General features: G+C 38.0%; 1 long non-coding RNA gene across 1 annotated transcript; it reads left to right on the forward strand.

Annotated features, from left to right (window-relative positions):
* Positions 1-1,988: 1,988 nt before the first annotated feature.
* Positions 1,989-11,460, forward strand: LOC133621375 (uncharacterized). The gene is made up of 3 exons (XR_009817654.1): positions 1,989-2,044; positions 2,161-2,289; positions 10,579-11,460. It is a non-coding gene; the product is annotated as an uncharacterized lncRNA (long non-coding RNA).
* The last annotated feature ends 3,853 nt before the right edge of the window (positions 11,461-15,313 follow it).

The raw sequence follows: 15,313 nt of genomic DNA on the forward strand, positions 1-15,313 counted from the left end.
GCAAGTTTGAAAGCGATCAGATAAAATATCTAGGAGTAACTGGTTACAGAACAACACCTGGAAGTGGGGAAATGTACACATAAGATGCAGAGTTGCATGTTAACTGAGTTGGGCACAGAACTGTGTGACTATCTCTATTATCTAATATATATTTATTAGGGTTGTACGGTATACCGGTACTAGTACAGTATCGCGGTACTAATGAATAAAAAACGGTATTATACTCTGTTTGAAAAGTACCGTTTCTCCATTTGTTTTTCTGACGGCGCGTCGTCATGTCACAACATTGCTGGTTTTACGAGCAGAGGATGTTCGGCAGCGCACAATCACGGAGTACTTACAAGCAGACACAGTGTGTAGACAGAAAAGGAAGAACGGACACATTTTGGCTTAAAAACTAAAGATAAAGGTGAAGCTATAACACTGAAATGCTCTCAGGAAGAGGTGCTTTAAGACATGGCTAGTTAGCTAACAGCTAAAATCCATCCGCAGTCGGCAGTGTATTAGCTACTTCTAAATCGCTAATCCTTGTCTCCATGGCGACGAATAAAGTAAGTTTCTTACAAGTATCATCCCTGCAGGACGAGGAATAGCTAAACATGCTTCACTACACACCGTAGCTCACCGGCTGTTCCTGAATGTAAACAAATGCCATGGGTGGCTCTACACCAGACATCCACTGTAATGATATCAAGTACAAGAGCGTATCTAGTCGATAATACTATGATTACAACGATATTTTTTATCGTCACAAAATCTTTTTTCCGTATTTTAAAATTCATAATATGTTTATAAACTCAGGAAATATGTCCGTAGACCCATGAGGACTTTGAATATGACCAATGTATGATCCTGTAACAACTTGGTATCGGATTGATACTTAAATTTGTGGTATCATCCAAAACTAATGTAAAGTATCAAACAACAGAAGAATAAGTGGTTATTACATTTTAACAGACGTGTGGATAGAACATGTTAAAACTAAAAGTAAGCAGATATTAACAGTAAATGAAAAAGTGGATTAATAATACATTTTTACAGCTTGTCCCTCATAATTTTGACAAAATAATAGAATGAGAAATGACACAATATGTTACTGCATATGTCAGCAGACAAATTAGGAGCCTTTGTTTACTTACTACTAAAAGACAAGTTGTCTAGTATGTTCACTATTTTATTTAAGGCCAAAATTGTTCTTCCATTGCAATAAGAAACATATGTTTAATGTACCGTAAGATTGTTTGTTAAAATAAAGGCAATAATGTAATTTTTTGTGGTCCCCTTTATTTAGAAAAGTATCGAAATACAAAAGTATATATTAATATAAATAAATATAAATATTGGAAGCGGGACAACCCTAATATATGTATATATATATATATGTATATATATATATATATATATATATATATATATATATATATATATATATATATATATATATATCTTTTTTTAAATTATTTTTATTTTTATTTTTTTATTTATTAAATACACATTTAATTTTTATTTTGCTTTTATATGTAGTTTAAAATGTTTCTTATGTATTTCATCATACCATTTATTTTCTTTTTTTAATACATTAGTTTCTATTACACCTATTTTTACATTCTTCTTTTTATATCCATTTTGTTTATCAATGAATAAGATATCCATCCATTGTGACCCATTCTTAATTTGTTTTCTCCCTCACCATTACCAATTGAAAATTACATCATCTATCCATCCATTTTTTACCGCTTGTCCCTTTCGGTGTCGCGGGGCGTGCTGGAGCCTATCTCAGCTGCATTCGGGTGGAAGGCGGTGTACACCCTGGACAAGTCGCCACCTCATCACAGGGCCAACACAGATAGACAGACAACATTCACACTCACATTCACACACTCGGGTCATCATTAACAAGAATATTATTATTAAGATATAATAATAATAATAATTAAACAAATAAAATAATAATAATAATAATAACATGAATGCATTTATTTATTTTGCAGCGGCTGACATACTATCATTTTTCCTCAAATGCTCCATGCAGTGTACTCATCAGGTATGTACTATGACTGCATTTCATACTTCAGTGTATGTTTAAAAAATGCAAAATAATGAATTCAACTGATGCTTTTTTTCCCCCTGAACGCTGCCTGCATTTTATCTTTACACCAGACGGGGGCGGTGTTGTACCACTGGATTACTGTCCTGCAAGCGCATACATGATTTGTGCCTCTTAAGAATTGGATTGAAGTGTTGGAGCCAGTGTTGCTGATTGGAAGTACTGCACTGCACAAACATAAGGTACTTGGATGCTGTTTGTCATTGTCCCACTCAGCAAAAAGTGCATTGAAAGAAACAACTATCTTGGCTTTTAATCATAAATAATCAACATATTTTTCTGCTGCAGGAGTAGTTTAGCTCATATTAACTTGCATTGGATTGGGCTTTAGCATCTTTCATACACAAAGTGTATCCAAGTGCTTTGCCGTTTATGTACGGGACCCTCGGTGGCCACTTAATTAGTTACACCTGCTATCTCTAGAAAGAATGAACAATTTTAACACAACTTTATTTGAGGCAGTATTCAAAAATAGGTTTATTATTGTGGTGTATACTGCAATAATAGTTTTCTCCTTTCCTTTCTCTCTGCAGTTTAGGAAACGTCTTTCAGTAAAATGTTGTGCAAGGTTTTACAATATAAAAATTTGTGGAGGGCTGTTTTTTTAAATTAAGCAAATAATAAAAAAGACTAAATACGATCTAGTGTTCATATTTAAATACACCACTTTGTGCCATAGGTGAAAGTTAGGGCTGCAACTAACAATTATTTTGATTACCGTATTGTTTGGACTATAGGCACACTTAAAATCCTTTCATTTTCTCAAAAATCGACAGTGCACCTTTTAATCCGGTGTGCCTAATGTGCAGATAAATTTTGGTTGTGCTTCCCGACCTTAAAGCAATTTTATGTGGTACATGGTGTAATGATCTACCAGTAGATCGCAGTCAAACATAAGAGATACATGTGGACTGCAGGCTGTCCCCTGTTCAAGAAATGACTCTAGTAACTACTGGTTAGCAAGCAAGCAAGCCCAAAACATTGCTGTTTCATTGAGAATATAGAATATTACACACAGCGCTCAAAAATCAGTCAAAATGTTTGAGTACGACTTTGGTAAGATACAAAGCCGCATCGCTTGATGGATTCTATGAGCATTACGTCGGCTGTCGTTAGACTTCTATGCTTCAACATACGGGTATTAATATGGTGTGTGTATAAGGACTCCAAAAGAGCACCTATTAGTAGACATCTTATCTGGCATTTTGTTTCAACCTATTATACAAAGTAAACATTTTTTTACCTATTGGCACCTGTTGATGTGTATTTGGGATCTGCATAAGTCCCGAAGATATTCGTGCTTCTGCCATTGTCACAATGCTTCTTCTTTTCCTCTATTCTCTTGTTGTGGGGCATTCATTCTCTGCTGTTGCCATTTTGTTATATAAAGTAGCGTAAACTTCTAACTTATATCTGTCAGTAGACTCGCTATGAAAGTGCTAAAACTACTGGTACAACAAAGATGACGGGGAGAAGACGCTGTCGAAGGTGAGCCACGTAAATAATACGGCGAACCAAACGGCGCATCCTGAAGAGACGGTCAGAAAACGACTTGAAGATATTGACCAAAGAACCACAATTACATGTTATGTAGACCACAAGGAAGTGTTTTAAATGTTGAAAAAAAAATCTGGTGTGCCTTACGGGTCGAAAGATATAGTAGTCAACTAGTCAAATGATCGTTTATACATGTTTGAGTCTACAACATGATTTTGACTCATTTTAAAAAGCTATCATTACGGTCTGGCTTGGGTGTTGTTGATATAGACCCCCGGAAGTCCAGGGAAAATGAATGTATTCACAAAAATAAATAGTGCAACAGGGAAGTGCACATGAAGTGTGGGGAAAGCTTTACAGTATGGAAGCAATCAAAGTAAACCGGCATAAAAAGCATCCTGTTTGGCAACCGGGGACAGGTGTGTCCTGATTTCCAATCAGGCACAGGTGAGAAAGCCAGCGCTCAGACAAAAAAAGTGGTGGAGGCAAACAGGAAGTGGAAACAAAATTAAAAGCTCTGGACAGGAAATAAATACAGAAACTAAATAAAGTAATCATAAAGCCCAAACTGTGATAGCTATTTTAAATTGTAACAGTAGAAACATTAATTACTTAGGACATATGGTTTTAGTTAATTCCAAAAAGTAAAATCTAAATAAAGACTTAAAAGTGCAAAATGTCCTGTAAACATGACATTAATTGCAAAAGAAATGTAAATGTCCATCTATCCATCCATTCATTTACTACCGCTTGTCACGGGGGCTAGGGCACTGGAGCCTATTCCAGCTGCACTCGGGCGGAAGGCAGGGTACACCCTGGACAAATTGCCACCTCAACGCAGGGCGAAATGTAAATATAAGGACTTTATTCACCTCTCAATGGGAAAATTCCAAGGTTGCGGTGCAGATTTGCTTACAAAAAATTATTAGAAGAATAACTAATATTGCACACATGCTATCATGATCCCACCTGACAGTTTTGGACATTATTATTAGCTTCCTGTCTTTTGTATTGTTTCCTGACCAGTGCTTGTATTTTTTGTTCTGCTTCCTGTCTGCCTTTGTTTTCTAGACACTTTACTTCTGGTTTGAGCACCTGTCCCCAGTTAACAATCAGGATACGCACCTGCTGGCAGTCCCTAATCGGGAATCGTCTTGTCTGTGCATTTCCCTGCTGCACTAGCTACTTGTGTTTTAAATAAATACACTTTTACTTGCAAGGTGTCCCCACATCTTGGGGTCACAATGACTGCAACAATGTGTATTTGTGACAATTGGAACACTAAGAGCCTGATCTACTAAAAGTTTGCGTGTACTAAAATACACGGTAACTTAATAGCCCACGCAAAGCTGATCCTCTAAACTGGTGCGCAGAAGATTGTGTCTCTTAAATGAGCAAAATAAACAACGCAGTCCATTTAGGGTGTCGGTCTTCATGAATATGCAGAATATATGCTGATCAGCAGAACTCCAACAATACTTAGAAGAGTAGGAGATGCAAATATATTCATTCAGTACATGCAGTGTGATTCATCAAGACTGAAACTGTGTTGCTGGCACTAGTTTTCTTCTATATTTAGCATGTATGAAATGTGTGGGCAAACTGGCACAGTTACACAAATGGCTGTGAGAAAAAAGACAAACGATGAGAGAATCCTTCATCCTACGTGTGCGTCATAATATTTGGACTGCCATAAATAACAAATAGACATATTCAGCTATATAATTTACATAATTTTATAGCTGCTACATGTCTTAAGGGGCTGATTAAAACAAATTTAATTGATGCGTTTTGGTGTTTGCTGCCCTTTTTTTCATGGTGTTCCTTTTGCCGTTTCTGTAATAGGAAAAAAATGTCTTGCAATATGCATTTTCTTTCGTATTGATCATTCCAGATGCATTAATGTGTTCGGATGGCCCACCGTCTTCCTGCAAAGTGCACTGTCACTGTGCTTAAAACAGTTTCTGTTGTCTATAGGTTGTGATTCTATATTGCAGAAAATGTGTTACAAATGTGTGCTGCTTGTGCAAAAGCGTTGCAAAACTGCACAGTTTGGAGAGCAAAATAACAAGAATGTGGAGGGAAAGTAGTGTTTCCATGGTGACAGTCCATGCAAAATCCTAATTTAAATAGGGTGGTCTGCACCACCTTTACACTTTATGCATCCAAACACCGCCAACAATACTTAATTCACGTTCCGTAACCTGTATGGTAACCAAGCTGTAGCGATATTGTTATTTTGTAAGAGCGAACACTGAGGAACTCTTTTTTTTTCTAGCGTAGTAACATATCGCCTTGTGACAACATGCTACGGCATGAGCCGTAAGCTAGCTACGGCAAGAGGTAAGCTAGCTTCTGTGTCAGCAGCTGAATGGCTTTTGAGTTTGTAATACAAAACACAATGCGATAGGACACCAATCTGTACTGACTGAAAAACATAAACAATCATTTTACAGTGTCTGTAAAGTATTAGCCCACATTTCATGTTTTGTTTTACCACAGCTAGCTTGACAGTGTATGTGGTTAGAGTGTCCGCCCTCATATCGGTAGGTCGTGACTTCAAACCCCGGCCGAGTCATACCAAAGACTATAAAAATGGGACCCATTACCTCCCTGCTTTGCACTCAGCATTAAGGGTTGGAATTGGGGGTTAAATCACCAAAAATGATTCCCGGGCGTGGCCACTGCTGCTGCTCACTGTTCCCCTCACCTCCCAGGGGGTGATCAAGGGTGATGGGTCAAATGAAGAGAATCATTTTGCCACACCTAGTGTGTGTGTGACAATCATTGGTACTTTAACTTTAACTTTTTATGTACTGTAGTTGTATTAACAAGTATGCGCTGCAATCATGATCAATAGTGCAGTGACTTACTCGATGGACAGTTGTGCGTTTGGTCCAGCTGTCCGGGGAAGTTTTTTTTCCTGTTGATTTTGGGTAAGCACATCATTTCTGTCGGCATAGCTTGGCTCCAAGTTTCACATTTACAACGTCAAGTCATGTCGACCTCACTCTCTCGGCTTCTGTCTGTTCCAACGTTTCACACTCTGTTCGTGCTCGCTTCCATAAGCAGTAGTTCATCCTCCGTATATTCAGCTTCAAAAAGATAAGGTTGTGAATCCTGATTTGTCCAAAAATAGTCGTTTTCGTTGTCTGTTACCAAGTCTGATATGATTAGAACACACACACGTGTTGCCAGAAGTCAGAAGTGCGCTCCTATGGAAACGGAAATCAATGCACTGAGGAAATATGTTCCGATATTGCTTAAAATTACGAAAATACGATAAATATTGTATATTTCACATATTGTTATGAACGTGTCTGTTACTACATTATATATACTTTCAGTGTGTATATAAAATATTGATGGAGAATTATGAAATTGTTTTAGAGGGCTTTGAAGGCTACAACAGTAACTTTTATTAGCCACATTTTGCAAGCGTTTTTTTATCATCTTAATGATTTTCTCTCGTAATGATTGTGAACGATAGGCAAAATTCCCTCAAAAAAGTGTGGTTCCCCTGGGATTGAACAGAATACAAAATAGATAATAAATAATAACAACTTTTGACCACAGCTAGCTCGACAGTGTGAAATACCTGATTAGTCATTTCCACGTTATAATCCTGTGCTAACTCAACAAACCATACAATCAGGTAGAAACTATTCAAGAGCGTTGAGTTACACTATGCTTCCACTTTTCTCGTATTTTGACAGACATTTTAGGGCATTGAGGGTGCAGAAGCAGAAGACATACAACGGCAAGTTTTACGTTTCATTTGGGTCTAGGGGAAGGAACCGCAGCCATGCTTTACTGTGTACCTCTTGCTTAGCATACTTGCTTGGCTCCGCTATAAACCGTTTGCTTTCCTAACAGAATTGGGATGTCCCGATCCGATATTTGGATCGGATCGGCTGCCGATATTTGCAAAAAAAATGCGTATCGGCAAGGCATGGGAAAATGCCAATCCAGATCCAGTTTAAAAAAAAAACTCCGGTCCGTGTTTTCCAATGCACCGATTTAAATAATACATTCCACTTTTCTGCTGCTCCCTAATTTCCGTTCCGCATTTTCCAGCCCACCTTCAACACATCCACAGGTTTGTGGATTCTCACGCAGTTGCTTTTAGCTGCTGGCATTACACAACAGGCTCTTCTCACTCTTTCCTGTGTCTCCCTCTCACAGACAGCAAGCGCACCTTCTTACACACGTCACATACAGTCACGTCACACGTCACATACGTATACGCCCTCTCCCAGCAGAGAGGTAGCAGCATGGCTAACGTTAGCTGTGATGCTAGCGCAGCCGTGTGACCAACGTTCTCTCTAAGGTGCGCTCTTGTGCAATTGCAAACTGCTCAAGTGTCCTCTGCGCATAGCAATTGTATGCCACGCACAAAATCACATAAAAAAATAAGCGCATAACAATTTTCGACACACGGACACAACAGAGAAAACAGTTTTCGTCATCATTGTTCAAATATTATAACGTCTGTTGAGACGCTTATCTCCATTCGGTGCCACACGCCCACACCATCAAAATGCCAAGGCAAAAATTTCCAGATCAACACCGTATGAAAAAATTAGTGATTTTTTTAGTTGTGATTTCCTTCTCTGCATGAAAGTTTAAAAGTAGCATATATTAATGCAGTATGAAGAAGAATGTTTTAATGTAGACATGCAAGCCTTGAAAGAAAATTTTGAAAATCAAGACTACATTTCCTGCAAATGGGTGCATTTCTACCCTATATTTTAACTTTAGATTTATTCTCATATCAAACTCTTTTGGCTGTCTTTTTGACACTTACATCAGGCGCCCCCCTCCACACCCTGGATTATAAATAATGTAAATAATTCAATGTGATTATCTTGTGTGATGACTGTATTATGATGATAGTATATATCTGATAGTATATATCTGTATCATGAATCAATTTAAGTGGACCCCGACTTTAACAAGTTGAAAAACTTATTCTGGTGTTACCATTTAGTGGTCAATTGTACGGAATATGTACTTCACTGTGCAACCTACTAATAAAAGTCTCAATCAATCAATCAATCAAAACACATAGAATCATCATACTGCTGTGATTATATGCATCAAGTGTTCATTCAAGACTAAGGCAAAATATCGAGATATACTGTATATCGTGTATCGCAATATGGCCTTAAAGTATCGCAATATTAAAAAAAGGCCATATCGCCCAGCCCTAGTTTCAATGATGCCATTTCTGTTTGTCATGTATAATTTTGTCTATTTTGTGTTTATCCTTGAATAAACAGGTCAGTTTCTTGTTCCCAACCATTGTGTATTATTCAAACTCCCCTAATTCAGATGGCTAGTTGTTATCAAGAGTACTAAAACCCTTTTCAACATGATTCTGACAACTAAGTAGGCTAAATAACTTTAAACTTTAATACATGCTCGGATAGGCCAGTATCGGTCAGTATCGGTATCGGTCAGTATCGGTATCGGATCGGAAGTGCAAAAACAATATCGGTATCGGATCGGAAGTGCAAAAACCTGGATCGGGACATCCCTAATTGGGACATCCAGTGGACACATTTAGAGCAGCAGTTTCATTCATTAAAAATTGCAGCTTATTATTCAAACATATCTCGCGAACTGCGGGCCAGAATAAACCTGTTGCGGGCCGTTCGTTTGACATCCCTAATTTAGGTGCTTATATTTACTAAAAACTTGAGTGCATTGTAGAACATTTTAAATTTAATCAATTAAATGTGTAACAGGCATGTGATTTTTCCATCTATAGTCGGAAATTCGTCTTTTTTATCTCTGTAAAAATACAAACAATTATTTTTAGTTTTTCCGACCTACAATGTGTGTTATAATCTTGATTCGTCTCTTTTCCATACCTGCCAACAACTACGGTTTTCCCGTAATGAGTACGGTTTTTGATAATCCAGTGGTAAAAACTATAGTTTTTCTTTTAAAAATTATTACCTTAAAAATCGAAGCTACGCAGCGAAGCAACTCCACGGGCAGGGGACAAAATATAGAGGAAACATCAATGATGATTGGTTGGTTTACGTATAAGAAAATCCATAATTGGTTGGTTGGTTTACTATGACGAGTGATGATTGGTTTAGATTAGGGCAAAACATTACGAACAGGCCAATCAGAGGCAAGATAGGGCGGGTCATCGAACCAGGAAGGGAAATCACAACAGACATCCCAAATGACGACAAGAGAGTTGGAGAAAAGAAGAGGGAATATTCTAGCGGGCGAATTATATATTTAAAAAAAAAAACTAGCGGAAGATGGCAGAAGGATTCTCTTCCTTCGATTTTTGTTTTAGCGATGTAGACGACGTCCACTTGGCCACATTTGGACAAATGTATGCGCCTGGATAAAGCATTAATTTTAGTTGTTTACCAGGTAAGCCCAAATCAAAACTGCTCGCGACATGGAAGAAGTGGAATACACATTTAAGAACACACATTATTGTGGCAGACATGTGATGACTTTTGCTACAGTATAACCTGTCTAAATGCTACATTTGATTTTCATTGGTGTTTTAGAACAAGACAGTAGCTGATATTTTGTTCATTATTTCTACAGTTTTTATTTTGACATTGAATAGTTAATTGAATCATTTTGAAACATAAACAATATTACTGCAAGATATTTGTTATTTCATGCCATAAATCACAAATAACTAATCAGATAAAGGAAGTTCGCTAATAGAATAAACATTGTTTGTACTCTTTATGATTTTTGCATTTGGAGCGGTTAGAAGTGGAGAGTGAGTCGAAGAGACAGAAATTGGCTATTAAATCTAAGACAGAATCCACTAAAGCAGAAACAAAAAGGAAAATGCAAGCTGCTCAGAAATTTGCCAGGAAGGCTCATCATGTCAGAGCCATCAAAGCAAAAATGCCAAAGTAATGTGTAAATGAACCAAAGTAATGTGTCCATCCATCCATCCATTGTCTACCGCTTGTCCCTTACAGGGTCGCGGGGGGTGCTGGAGCCTATCTCAGCTGCATTCGGGCGGAAGGCGGGGTACACCCTGGACAAGTCACCACCTCATCGCAGGGCCAACACAGATAGACAGACAACATTCACACTCACATTCACACACCTGGGCCAATTTAGTGTAAATAATGTAAATAACTAGATGACCCATCTGTGGCTGTGAAGTGAACACTAGTAAGGTTGTAAACAGTGTAAATAGAGTAGGCTAACCCATGTGGTTCCTGTGGATGTGAACACAAATTGGAATTACTGTAGTGTCTAAATAACATAGTGACTGAAACAGACATAGTGATTCATTTGGATGAATGGGGTGTGTAGTTATGTCTTAGACTTAGACTTCCTTTTTTATTGTCATTCAAATATGAACTTTACAGTACAGATAAGAACGGAATTTCGTTGCATTAGCTCATGGTAGTGCAGGATATCAACTCTGTTGATCATTTTTCAATTCTTTAAACACTAAAACATCTTTAAATTGTGTTGGGTTTTTTTTGGCTAATTTTACATGTTAAATTGATGAAAAACCAGGAGCTTCGGTTTCCGCCTTGTCCCCGCACCAGGGCACCTCCCTGGGCCTGCGGCCCCCAGACCCCCGGCTTATTTTCAGTCTTTTTCTTTAAGTTCAAATCACATGCCTGGTGTAAGTAACGTAGCATGTTAGACACTACTAAGTATGTGTCTTAAGTGCTTTAATTATTTATTTTTTATTTTTTAATTGGGAAATAGGTTCTGTGCAGAGTTCTGCGCTCTGAGTTTTGGATGTTATTCCACTGTGCATTGGTACCTAATGTTGTGTCCGTAGAGTGTATAGGTAGGCTTACTCAGCCTTGAAGTGGTCACACAATAATCAAATGAAAATGTTCTCCTGGGTTGCCATGGTGACATCCATCAATTAAACCTGGAGGAATGCGTTGCTTGGCGTGAGCAATAAACAATTTCTTATGCTTCAATGATGACCTCCGAAAGTGCAGTCGAAGTCCCAAGGCATTCTCTGTTTGGCATTGTCAGTTATTTGGTTGGATTACAACACACATGAGTGAACCTAATGCAGACACAGCAACAGTTTTTATTGAGTTCATGATGATACGCGGGAGCCTACTGTCACTTTTGTTGGATTTAAAAGTGTGTGTTGCTAATCACTGACATCAAGGCACATCCACTCCTCCACCAAGACATGATCTGTAAGAAATACAAGGAAGCTGCCACTCCACATGATTACCCCCATTCGTCATTCTCAATTCGGTGTCAAACAGATTTAGTCACCAATTTATCACTAAATAGGATTTAGTCTGACCAATATGAATTTTTCCCGCACAGAAATCAATCATTTTGTGCAGATTTGGGTGACTGCACCCTGACAACTGCAGCAATGCTGATGGTTTTGTGGATGTTTCTGGGCACACTCTCAGTCAAGGAAGTTTATTTCACTATGTAAAGCCCTTTAAGTCACTAGAGAAAAGCGCTATATAAATATAATTCACTTCATTTAGGAAAGAGGCATTAGAGGTGTTGTGTCACATGAGCGATTGAGAGCATCCAGGAAGAGAATCGATTAGATACGGCCTGAGCACAGCGCCTAAGTGATCACTTTGTAATGAAGTGTCTGCGTGTTTTTATAAAATATAGAATTGTTGGACTTTGTCCTCTCGCCAGTATTTACATAATTTTGGAATAGACTTAAAATATCTGAAATGTGTAATGTCACTTTCTCTCATATTGTGCTGTTTGTTTTTACTACACTTTTGCCCTGGTGCAGGGGTGTCCAAAGTGCAGCTTGGGGACCATTTTCGGCCTTTTCGGTTTCTTGTACGCCCTTGGTATATTCTAAATATAAAAGTAATTCTTTATTAATAAGATAAATTATTAGTAGGGATGTTCTGATCAGGGTTTTATGCTGCTGATTCCGATTTCGATCATCCATGAGTGAGATTGGCCGATATTGACTCTGATCAAATTTAATAACTGTAATATTTAAAATTTACTTGTGTTAGTGCTATTGACAGTTTAACTATATCAATGTAATATTTAAAGTATTTCTTTATTCGCTTACATTTTCTGAGCAAAACAAAGTCAATAGTACTAAGGAATAAAGAAAAGTAAAAACTACCAATTATTGTTATTTTAAATAATTCCTCCTTTGTAAACATGAACCAAAACAATAAAAAATAATAATTTTGAGAAAATAAAACATTTTCTTTGATAAGTTTAGTCTCGATCATACAGTATATGGATATCGACACCACTAATTTATGGATCGATCTGTCCTCCCTTTACGTGTTGTGTTCCATCTGTGAAAACAGTTGTTGTTTTAATATTATATTATAAATATTATACTACTACTTCTACTACTATATTACAATATTATATTATATTATCCTCCCTCTAGTCTTATTAATCTACTTGTTAATTCCCTGCTAACTTTCTGCTGGAACTTGATTTCATCAATACTTCTTAAACTTTACTAATCACTTATTTCTTGGTGTTGTCTTAAACTAGCTTAGCAGCTACTTTAGCTGTTAGCATTCCTTCTCCTGGTCTCGGTGTGCAATTTGTTCAGCCTCGTCCCCCAAAGATAAGGGTACTTGATGAGGATATTTAAGATACTAAAAATGCAGTTTATTTGTCGCAATGGGGGTGATTATTATTCATTTGGGGGAGCAGCTCCACACTGTCAATGGGGAGAAATAATTAGTTGCTAGCCGTTTGTCAGTGGAAAGACTAAAATTTAAGCTTTTATGATCGGCAATCAGAAAATATTAACCGGCATTGGCAATCACTTGCTTTTTAATGAAAATGGCCGATACTGTTTGGAAGCTGATCGATCAGCACATCCCTAATTATTAGATATTAGACTAATTTGCTTAATTTCCTATACTAACCAACAAACCCCGTTTCCATATGAGTTGGGAAATTGTGTTAGATGTAAATATAAACGGAATACAATGATTTGCAAATCCTTTTCAACCCATATTCAATTGAATGCACTACAAAGACAAGATATTTGATGTTCAAACTCATAAACTTTATTTTTTTTTGCAAATAATAATTAACTTAGAATTTCATGGCTGCAACACGTGCCAAAGTAGTTGGGAAAGGGCATGTTCACCACTGTGTTACATGGCCTTTCCTTTTAGCAACACTCAGTAAAGGTTTGGGAACTGAGGAGACACATTTTTGAAGCTTCTCAGGTGGAATTCTTTCCCATTCTTGCTTGATGTACAGCTTAAGTTGTTCAATAGTCCGGGGGTCTCCGTTGTGGTATTCTAGGCTGCATAATGCGCCACACCTTTTCAATGGGAGACAGGTCTGGACTACAGGCAGGCCAGTCTATTACCCGCACTCTTTTACTATGAAGCCACGTTGATGTAGCACGTGGCTTGGCATTGTCTTGCTGAAATAAGCAGGGGCGTCCATGGTAACATTGCTTGGATGGCAACATATGTTGCTCCAAAACCTGTATGTACCTTTCAGCATTAATGGCGCCTTCACAGATGTGTAAGTTACCCATGTCTTGGGCATTAATACACCCCCATACCATCACAGATAATGGCTTTTACACTTTGCGCCTATAACAATCAGATGGTTCTTTTCCTCTTTGGTCCGGAGGACACGACGTCCACAGTTTCCAAAAACAATTTTAAATGTGGACTCGTCAGACCACACAACACTTTTCCACTTTGTATCAGTCCATCTTAGATGAGCTCAGGCCCAGTGAAGCCGACGGCGTTTCTGGGTATTGTTGATAAAACGGTTTTCGCCTTGCATAGGAGAGTTTTAACTTGCACTTACAGATGTAGCGACCAACTGTAGTTACTGACAGTGGGTTTCTGAAGTGTTCCTGAGCCCATGTGGTGATATCCTTTACACACTAATGTCACTTGTTGATGCAGTACAGCCTGAGGGATCGAAGGTCACGGGCTTAGCTGCTTACGTGCAGTGAATTCTCCAGATTCTCTGAACCCTTTGAGGATATTACGGACCGTAGATGGTGAAATCCCTAAATTCCTTGCAATAGCTGGTTGAGAAAGGTTTTTCTTAAACTGTTCAACAATTTGCTCATGCACTTGTTGACAAAGTGGTGACCCTTGCCCCATCCTTGTTTGTGAATGACTGAGCATTTCATGGAATCTACTTTTATACCCAATCATGGCACCCACCTGTTCCCAATTTGCCTGTTCACCTGTGGGATGTTCCTAATAAGTGTTTGATGAGCCTTCCTCAACTTTATCAGTATTTATTGCCACCTTTCCCAACTTCTTTGTCCCGTGTTGCTGGCATCAAATTCTAAAGTTAATGATTATTTGCAAAAAAAAAAAGTTTATCAGTTTGAACATCAAATATGTTGTCTTTGTAGCATATTCAACTGAATATGGGTTGAAAATTATTTGCAAATCATTGTATTCCGTTTATATTTACATCTAACACAATTTCCCAACTCATATGGAAACAGGGTTGTATTCAACTGGCAGCCTGCAGGCCACATCCGGTCCCCCAAAGCTTTTCATTTGGCCCGCTGAACATCGTCCAAATAGACTTGATGAAACCATTAAAACTAGGGTTGATCATGTATGCAGTACTTCTGCCACCCCGCAGGGGGCAACGGCGGGGCATATGTGTCAAGATGAAGCAGCAGTGGGGTGAGTGAAAGAAGAATATTCATTCAACCCTGAAAATAAATCAACATATATCACCAAAATCTGACTTTTAACA

The sequence above is a fragment of the Nerophis lumbriciformis genome, linkage group LG21 (genome assembly GCF_033978685.3).
Source record: "Nerophis lumbriciformis linkage group LG21, RoL_Nlum_v2.1, whole genome shotgun sequence".
In the NCBI taxonomy this organism is placed as follows: Eukaryota; Metazoa; Chordata; class Actinopteri; order Syngnathiformes; family Syngnathidae; genus Nerophis; species Nerophis lumbriciformis.